General features: G+C 46.0%; 1 non-coding gene across 1 annotated transcript; it reads right to left on the bottom strand.

Annotated features, from left to right (window-relative positions):
- Positions 1-6,062: 6,062 nt before the first annotated feature.
- On the bottom strand, positions 6,063-6,127 carry LOC111726485. The gene has a single exon (XR_002774250.1). It is a non-coding gene; the product is annotated as a U7 small nuclear RNA (small nuclear RNA).
- Between the last annotated feature and the right edge of the window lie 2,717 nt (positions 6,128-8,844).

Below are 8,844 nucleotides of genomic sequence, written 5' to 3'. Positions count from 1 at the left end.
AAAAAAAAAAAAAAAAAAAAAGGGAGTCAGTCCTCCCAAATCCTGCCACTGCTTTATCAATTAAGTTTATGTAACAGTCTAAACCCTTTATCATTTTAGCAGTGTTCCTGGCACCTTTCCCAGGAGTAGATTCCAACTTAAGAAATCACTTTCTTTACTCATCCATAAAAAGCAATCATCTGCTTAAGTTTTATCATGAGATTGCAGCAACTCAGGCATGTTTTCAGGCTCTGCTACTAATTCTAGTAGAAACAGAAAACATTAAACACAACCAAAATATCACTTTCTTTTTTTTTTTTGAGACAGAGTCTTACTTTATCGCCCTTGGTAGAGTGCCTTGGCATCACAGCTCACAGCAACCTCCAACTCCTGGGCTTAAGTGATTCTCTTGTCTTAGCCTCCTGAGTAGCTGGGATTATAGGCACCTGCCAGAATGCCTGGCTATTTTTTTTGTTGCAATGTGGCCAGGACCCAGTTCGAACCTGCCATCTCTGTATATGGGGCCAACACCCTACCTGCTGAGCCACAGTAGGTCTATATATCCAGAAATATCACTTTCAGTAAGATTTTCAACATTGTCAGTCAGATGCAGCATCACTCTTTAGCCAGAACTCTCTGGAACCATTACAGAGTTTCTGGGGATGGCCCAGTGGGTGATCTGCAATGATGACATCAACGATGACACCAACAGTGGTGCTGTGGAATGCCCACCTAGTTAAAAAGTACAAAGGAAAGGTTTCAATAAAGGATCACTTGACACCGCCCCCCCCCCCGGAAAAAAAGAAAACTGAAAACGTGTGTCATCTTTTGTGGGGGTGGCAACTTAAAATCTGTAGAGAATCTGCATTAATGTAGCCGGGTATAGCCTTATCTGTTCTAGGAAAGATTAACTGAGAGTCTAACACATTTAAAAGTCTGCAAAGAAGGGCAGAGACTCAAAGGAGTAGGGCACTGACCCCATATGCCGGAGGTGGTGGGTTCAAGCCCCAGCCCTGGCCAAAAACTGCAAAAAAAAAAAAAAAAAAAAGTCTGAAAAGAAACATTTATCATCTATTCTCTTAAGGGGGGCTTCCTGAAGGTCTAAAAGGAACCAATGGAAAAAAACATTTTTTTTCTGAGTCACAATTTTACTCTGTAGCTCTTGGTGGAGTGCTGCGGCATTATATCTCACAGCAACCTCAAATTCTTGTGCTCAAGGGATCCTCTTGCCTCAGCCTCCTGAGTAGCTAGGACTGCAACGCCCAGTTATTTTTAGAGACGAGGTCTCATTCTGGTCACCAACCTGTGAGCTCAGGCAATCCACCTGCCTCAGCCTTCCTGAGTGCTAGGATTACAGGCGTGAGCCACTACCCTGGCCTGGCAAGGAATTTCCTTAATGAATGATCGATCGTGGGGCCTGTTCTTCACAGATCCCTGAGGTTTCACCTTCTCTTTTGCATAAGTATTTAGGAAGGAGTGGCCCTGAAACTTTGGTTTTCTGTTTACAAATCAAGTACCAATTAGAAACATCCTCACCCATGCTCTCAGCCGCTTGGAACCATTTTTATCCTCCATTGGAAGCGGGAAAAATCACACATCTGCTGACCTCCATATATGTGCCAGGCACAGAAATGATTCATTCACTCCTCACGGCATCTATTGTGGGCATTTCTTGTACAGAAGCACGAGGAGGACTCATGAGTCAGTTAGAATCGAAAGGCCTCGCGCTGATCACTCAGCTTGAAGATGGGAGACTTAGGGAGAGCCTCTGAGTCTGCTTCCTCTCCCACACACCTGTGCTAGTGAGAGAGGATACCAGAGAAGGGTGAGGTCTAGGAGAACAGGTCTTCTCAAGGAGACCCCAAGGATACACCTGCGGGGTCCTCTCCATGGTGACTCAGCTCTTAGGAATTTATAGACTTAACTTCCTGGGACCTGGAAATTCCCGCTTCTGGGAAATCCTGTAGTTCTGTGGGGGCTGGAACAGCATCTCCCCCCCTTGATTCAAACTGACCAGTGAGAAAAGTACCTGTGAGTTGGAGCTTTTTGACTGGAGATAAAAAGGGAAAGACCAAGCCGGTTGGGGAGCGTGGCCATTTTGAGTTCTATCCCGTTTGCTCCTGGCCTGGCGAGGAATGTCCTTAATGAATGATCTGTGGGACCTGCTCGGCTGAATAAAGCCTTTTTCCTCTTAAATACAATGTTTGGGTGCTCTTTCTCGCCAATGGGCCTCATCTTCCTGCAACACTAGGACTAGGGGCTACCTCGCTCCAGCCCAGATTAGAGGAGGCTGGATTTGCTCTTTGCTCTAAATTATCTGTTTGTAATTAAACTGTGTCTACATTTTGCATGTTAGGGATTTCTTGATGGAAACTAAGGTTATCTTCACAGGATGTGTAAAAGCTTTCATTTTTATCTATGGTCCAAGGCCAGAAGATTCCAGCCCAAGTCCTATTTGTTGGTCTTCTAATCCAGGCACTATCAGGGTATTATAAGACTATTTTTATTCTCTTCCTCCTCCTTCATCTTCCTTCCAAATGGTGGGCTTTGGCATGGTAGCTCTTAGAACACCTTCCCTCCCCTTCCTTCACCCTCTACTCCCACAGTAGGGCCCACAAATATTTATTTCTTCAGCTCCGAGCTATTTTCAGACTTTTAGGTTCAAAATTTCAACTGCCCTCTTGGTGTTACCAAAATCAGAAGGGAGTTTCAGACTAGATCCAGTTGCTTGTTTATTATCCTTTTTTCCCTTTCCTTTCCTTTTCTTTTCTTTCTTCTTTTTAGACAAAGACTTACTCTGTTGCCCAGGCTACAGTGCCGTAGTGTCATGATAGCTCACAGCAACCTCAAAGTCTTGGGCTCAAGCTATCCTCTTACTTTACCCTCCCAAGCAGCTGGAGCTACAGGCAGGCACCACCACACCCATCTAGTTTTTCCTGTTTTTAGTAGAGATGGGGTCCCACTCTAGCTCAGGTTGGTCTTCAACTCCTGAGCTCAAAGGATCTACTCGCTTCAGCCTCCCAGAGTGCTGAGATTACAGACATGGGCCACCTATTTATTATTCATGATTACAACTCCCTGCTCCTCATCGTCTGATCACTCTAGAATTTGGAATTATATTTATTGGTACTGCTTCTTCTTTTCTGTCTCCCTAGTGAAACACCCTTCAGGCAAGGGCAGGAACAGCTGTTGCATTCTCTGTGGTGACCCCAATGTCTAGTACACATGGTAGCTGCTCAGTCAGTAACAACTGAATAGCTGAGGACATGGTGACCAGGGGCAAGGTGACTCTCTCGCATCCCCTCTCTCGCCCCTCTGATTATTTTCCTATAGGATATAGGCACTGGTGGAAATGGGAGGGGGCAGAATCTTGAAAAGCCCGGGGAAGAATCTACCGAAAACCTCCCACTTATGTTCGAAATTTATTTTTCTTGTAGTCATCTTGGGCTCAGATCCCCTCAGCATCTACAGAGTCTGTCTCCTCTGTGTTATCCCGGGACCCAAAGGCTTGTGCCTGCTGGAGAGGGAGAGGCCCAGGGCCACTGTTACTTCCATGTTTACAGATAAGGAAACAGGAGCTGCATTTAATGAAGCAATTTATTCCCGTTTAGCCAGCTGGTAAGAGGCCAGCAGAGCTGGGATTCCAAATCCAATTCTATTCAAAGCCAATGTGATTCAAATCCAGTTCAAGTCAAACCCAATCCCAAAGCCAAGTTCTTTGCTTTTCAGCCTCCCAGATCCACATATCACAAAGTTCACAGCAACCACCAAACCCTCCCCATTTGCTTCTCTGACCCACTCACATTGTTGTGATGTCCTGACCTAACAGTTCTCAAAAAGATTTAGAAGTGCATTCCTGTGAGACAGGTTAGGCAAAAATTCTTACTCATTGTAGAGGTGGAGAAAGCAGAAGCCTGCCATGATGTGCGTATACCTTATTATTTAAGAACATCCAATTCTTTTTTCTGGAAACATAGTTTCACTATGTCACCCTTGGTGGAGTACTATGGCGTCATAGCTCACAGCAACCTCAAACTCTTGGGCTTAAGCGATTCTCTTGCCTCAGCCTCCCAAGTACCTGGGACTACAGGCCTCCGCCACAACGCCCGGCTATTTTTTGTTGCAGTTGTCATTGTTTTAGCTGGCCAGGGCCAGGTTCAAACCCACAAGCCTCAGTGTATGTGGCTGCTGCTGTAACCATTGTGCCTATAATCCTAGCACTCTGGGAGCTGAGCCAGGAAGATCGCTTGAGCTCGGAAATTGGAGACCAACCTGAGCAAAGCCAGATCCCCATCTCTACTAAAAATAGGAAAATTAGCCAGGCATTGTAATATGTAGTCCCAGCTACCAGGAGGCTGAGGCAGGAGGATCGCTTGAAACCAGGAATTTGAAGGTACTGTGAGCTAGGCTGTGGCCATGGCATTCTAGTTTGGGCAATAGAATGGGACTCTGTCTCCAAAAAAAAAAAAAAGAAAGAAAGAAAGAAAGAAAAACAGAAGCAAAAAGACAAAGAAAGAAAACAGAAAAGATTCCGTGTGCATGTCCCTTCAGTGGATGTTATTGGTTCCTTGGCTTATATCCCATAGCGAATTAGCCCATCTCCCCATACCAGCTATCCTTTCCAGCAGACAAAAATGGTTAGATCGGCAGCTGATCCATCATCCTTAAAAACGTGGACGTCCTGTTACCTCCGCCCCTGTGAAAGCGCCACCTCGTGGTCAAAGAGATGAAGTACAGAAGGAAACGCCTCTGAGGGAGGCCCAGAGGAGGTGGCTTCTGGCCCTGCCTTTGCCACTACAGGCTCAAATTCCTTAGCTCACCTGTTCCCTGCAATCCTTTCTTGGAAAAGGGAGGATTGGAGCATGTGATTTCTGCAAACACTGGATTAATCCCTCTCCAGGCTCTGAGAGGTCCAAGTCTGGGGGTCCTGCTTGGAGCCCTGTGCCCTCCACTGACATCAGCTTCCTACTCACTACGACTAGTGAATGTTTTAAATCAGAGTTCATGTTCACGGCAAACCACAGTCTGTCCTTAACATGGTCTTGCTCCTGTTTTGCTTACTTATTCCTTTTTATCCTTTTCATCACTTCTCTTTCTTCTCTTCTAGGCATTCACCCAAGGGTGTTTGATATACGAGGTTGGACAATTAAGTTTGGGAACTCATCCTAGAAAAAGTTCTACCTACCTCCTTGGTGACTATCACTACAGACACCTTCAAAGTACCCCCCCTTGTTATGCACTGACGCCGCACCTAGTCCACTCTTCTGGGGCCTGACAGGAAGTTTGGTGTGCAAAAGGCTAGGCAATTGGGTCTGCTAATTGGCTGGGTTCAGGGCAGAATCATAAGGGTGTAGAAATTGTCTTCTTTGCTCAGTTGGTTCTTGGGGTGGGGATCACAAGACAGGCTGAGTCAGTTTCTCACTGTGGGCCACTGGTCTGCGTGGGTCAGCCATTCCACGGAAATGCGAGACCTGTAAGAGTTCTCAGAAACTCCCTTTGAAGAGCCAGCAGAGTCTCCATTTTGTAAGTAGGCCCTACACTGAGCCCCAGGCCCAGTACAGAGAAAAATTACAAGCATGGGTGGCGCCTGTGGCTCAAGGAGTAGGGCACCAGCCCCATATGCCGGAGGTGGTGGGTTCAAACCCAGCCCCAGCCAAAAACTGCAAAAGAAAAACCACAAGCAGAACAACCCAGGGAGGGGACAGCCAACCCAGGTGGAGCCTCCTTATCAGAAACAGACACGAGACCCCTCCTAGAAAATGCTGAGCCAATCCCTTCTGCGAAAAAGGAGCCTCAGCCCCAGCCAATCCTGTCTGGGATTGAGTTCCAACCAATCCCTGACAGGATTGACTTAATAACCAATCCCCAACCAGATCCAAAATGAACCAATCACCCAGTTGCTGTCACCCCCTAGAATGTATAAAAACCGCCTTGGCTTCTGTTAACAGGGTCAACTCTGCACAGTCATGCTGTCCGTGTTGTCCAGAGGTGTGACCTGAGCATATGCCTGAAAATAAAGAGGCGTCTTTGCTTTTACATGTGTCCCTGGTGGTCTCTCAGTGGCATCTTTGGTCTTAGCATGCTGTATCATCTTCCGGTAGAGACCGGAAGGCCTGCTAGGTAAATTCTAAAAGAGCTGTAAGTTCTAAAAGAACTGTAAATTCTAAAAGAGCTGTAAATTCTAAAAGAGCTTTAACACCTTTAGGTTTCAAAAAGGTGATGTTATCTACAGAGAAAGTTAAGAATCTTTAGGACCATCAGCTACCTGACTCCAGAGTAGCAATTATGGGGAAGCAAACAGGGGGATGGTGGCTGGTTATTATCAAGCCAATGAAGGGGAGGGGACTGATTATTATCATTCTTTTTGGCTAGGCCTGTGCCTTTGCAGAGTTTTAGTCCCTTACCATAGTTTCTGCCTTACACCCCTATATTGATATGTAAAGGGCAATTTCACTATCACTACAGTGGAAACTCTGTAAGTTGACCACCCAAGGGAGTATTACAAACTGGTCTACATAAAGAGGTGGTTAACATAAGGAACATTCACTGATTATATTTGTTGCATGTCTGCTGTATGAAAATTAGTTCAGCTCGGCGCCTGTGGCTCAAGTGGCTAAGGGACCAGCCATATACACCTAACGTGGCGAGTTTGAATCCAGCCCAGGCCCGCCAAATAACAATGATGGCTGCAACCAAAAAATAGCCAGGCGTTGTGGTGGGTGCCTGTGGTCCCAGCTACTTGGGAGGCTGAGGCAGGAGACTCGCTTGAGCCCAGGAGTTGGAGGTTGCTGTGAGCTGTGATGCCATAGCACTCTACCCAGGGGGACAGCTTGAGGCTCTGTCTCAAAAAAAAAAAAAAAAAAGAAAGAAAGAAAGAAAATTAGGTCAAGGCTTGGCACCTGCAGCTCAGCAGCTAGGGCATTGGCCACATACATCAGAGCTGGCAGGTTCGAACCCAGTCCAGGCCTACCAAACAACAATGACAACTGCAACAAAAAAATAGCTGGGTGTTGTGGCAGGCACCTGTAGTCCCAGCTACTTGGGAGGCTGAGGCTCAAGCCCAAGAGGTTGGGGTTGCTGTGAGCTGTGACATCACAGCACTCTACAGAGAGCAACATAGTGAAACTCTGTCTCAAAGAAAAAGAAAAAAAAATCAGGCCAACTGAAAGAGGTGATCAACATAAGGAAGTAGGCCTACTATATTGATATGACCATGTAGTACATACGACCTATGAAAATTAGGTCAATTTAAGGGCAGTCAATGTAGGAAGGCGGTCAACTATGGAAGTTCTACCACCTTTTTTATTTTAGCCATCCTGATCACAGTGCTATCTCGTTGTGATTCCTCTGTGGTTTTGATTGTTTAATAGCTATGAAACAATAATGGGGTGCACAAACTATTTAGTGCACATCACCCCAGCAGGACACTGGGAAGTATTCTTTGATTGCACACGCTAACAGTTCAGCAACAAACCTATGAACATTCATGTAAGTGGAATAAATGAGGGCAGAGAGAGAGGAATACATAAATACCGTACCTTCATTTCAATTTAAATCTAAATGAGCCCACGTATGAACTCAAGTCAGATTTGGCAGCCAAACAAGTTATGAAAGAATTCTTTTCCCAGCCATCTGGATACCGAAATTGCAGGTAAGGAATTTTGCACCTAACAATGAACAATGCTAGATGGCCTGGTTCCATGAAGTCATGACTGAAATCTACTCCCTGGACAGTAGAAAGGATAGACTGGGAGAAGTCCCACTTCATTCATTTGCTTAGTCATGTGTCTGGTAAATGCTATCGAGTGTCCACCACGAGCCGGCAAAGGAGGGCCATCTTTTAGGAAGCCATAGGGAAGCCCCTGACCCAGGCTCCCAAACACCTCACCTTCTCCCTGGTTGAAAATGATGTCCTTGGGGGATTGCAGAACACTGCCTTGGGCTGGAACAGCCTGACCCCTCTTGTCCCAAAACACAAAGTCCATCACCACAAGCTTAGGGTCCTTCTTTATTTTCATCAGTCATGTAAAATACAAACAAATCTGAGCATGGAGCAAATTCCCTTCTCAAAAACATGACACTGTCTGAAAAATGGAAGGAGACAGAGAGAATAGATTGACTGGTTTCAGGACTGAGCAAGTCTTTTCCCCCAGTCTGTACTGCCCAGACTTGCCACCTAGTCTGGGTGAGGGTTTTATACAAACTCCGAGGTGGTTTTCCTCTGTAGCAGGTGATTATCAGAAGCTTCCGGCAAAGCTCTAAGAGGAAGTGATTCCTTCTCGTAGGACAGAATTTCTCCTCGGCCTCTGTGCAAAACACACCTGGCCCAGTTCATTTTGAATCTATGCTGGCTCTTGACTCTGACCGGCCAGTAGCTCATTTGCAAAGTACTTTATTTTAGTGTCATCTTTTATTCCTCTATCCATTCTTTTAACAAACATTTGCAGAAAGCCACTATTTGGAGAGGCAGGATCACATTCTGAGGTCATGGACCCCTTCCCTCCTCCTTAGCCCATAGCAAAGCTGAAAGGCTGGCCCAGAACTTGCCCCAGCCTTGGGCCCCTTCCTGTAATCAACGCCCACTTTTGCCTAAAGCTGTGTGGCTTTAGGTAACTGGATCACACCTCTCCCTTCCTGTTCACCTCTCCCCTCAGTTATTTTGCCAACAAAGTGGGGATAATGAAACGCACCCCAAGGGGTTTCTAGGCAAATTGAAGAAAGTCGTTTATGGAAATTAGCATACAATGCAGTCTGCAAAGCCTAGGCATCCTTTACCCTGGTTTCTTGATCTGGGCCCTGGGCTTGGCAGGGACACAGCAAGGCAGTCTTTAAATGTGACAAGGGCCAGCAGAGGCCATAGGTAAG

Source organism: Otolemur garnettii, unplaced genomic scaffold (genome assembly GCF_000181295.1).
Source record: "Otolemur garnettii isolate 467f Iridium unplaced genomic scaffold, OtoGar3 scaffold00067, whole genome shotgun sequence".
Classification (NCBI taxonomy): Eukaryota; Metazoa; Chordata; class Mammalia; order Primates; family Galagidae; genus Otolemur; species Otolemur garnettii.
The sequence above is the reverse complement of the archived record's forward strand: the minus strand, read 5'-3'. Positions and strand labels throughout refer to the sequence as shown.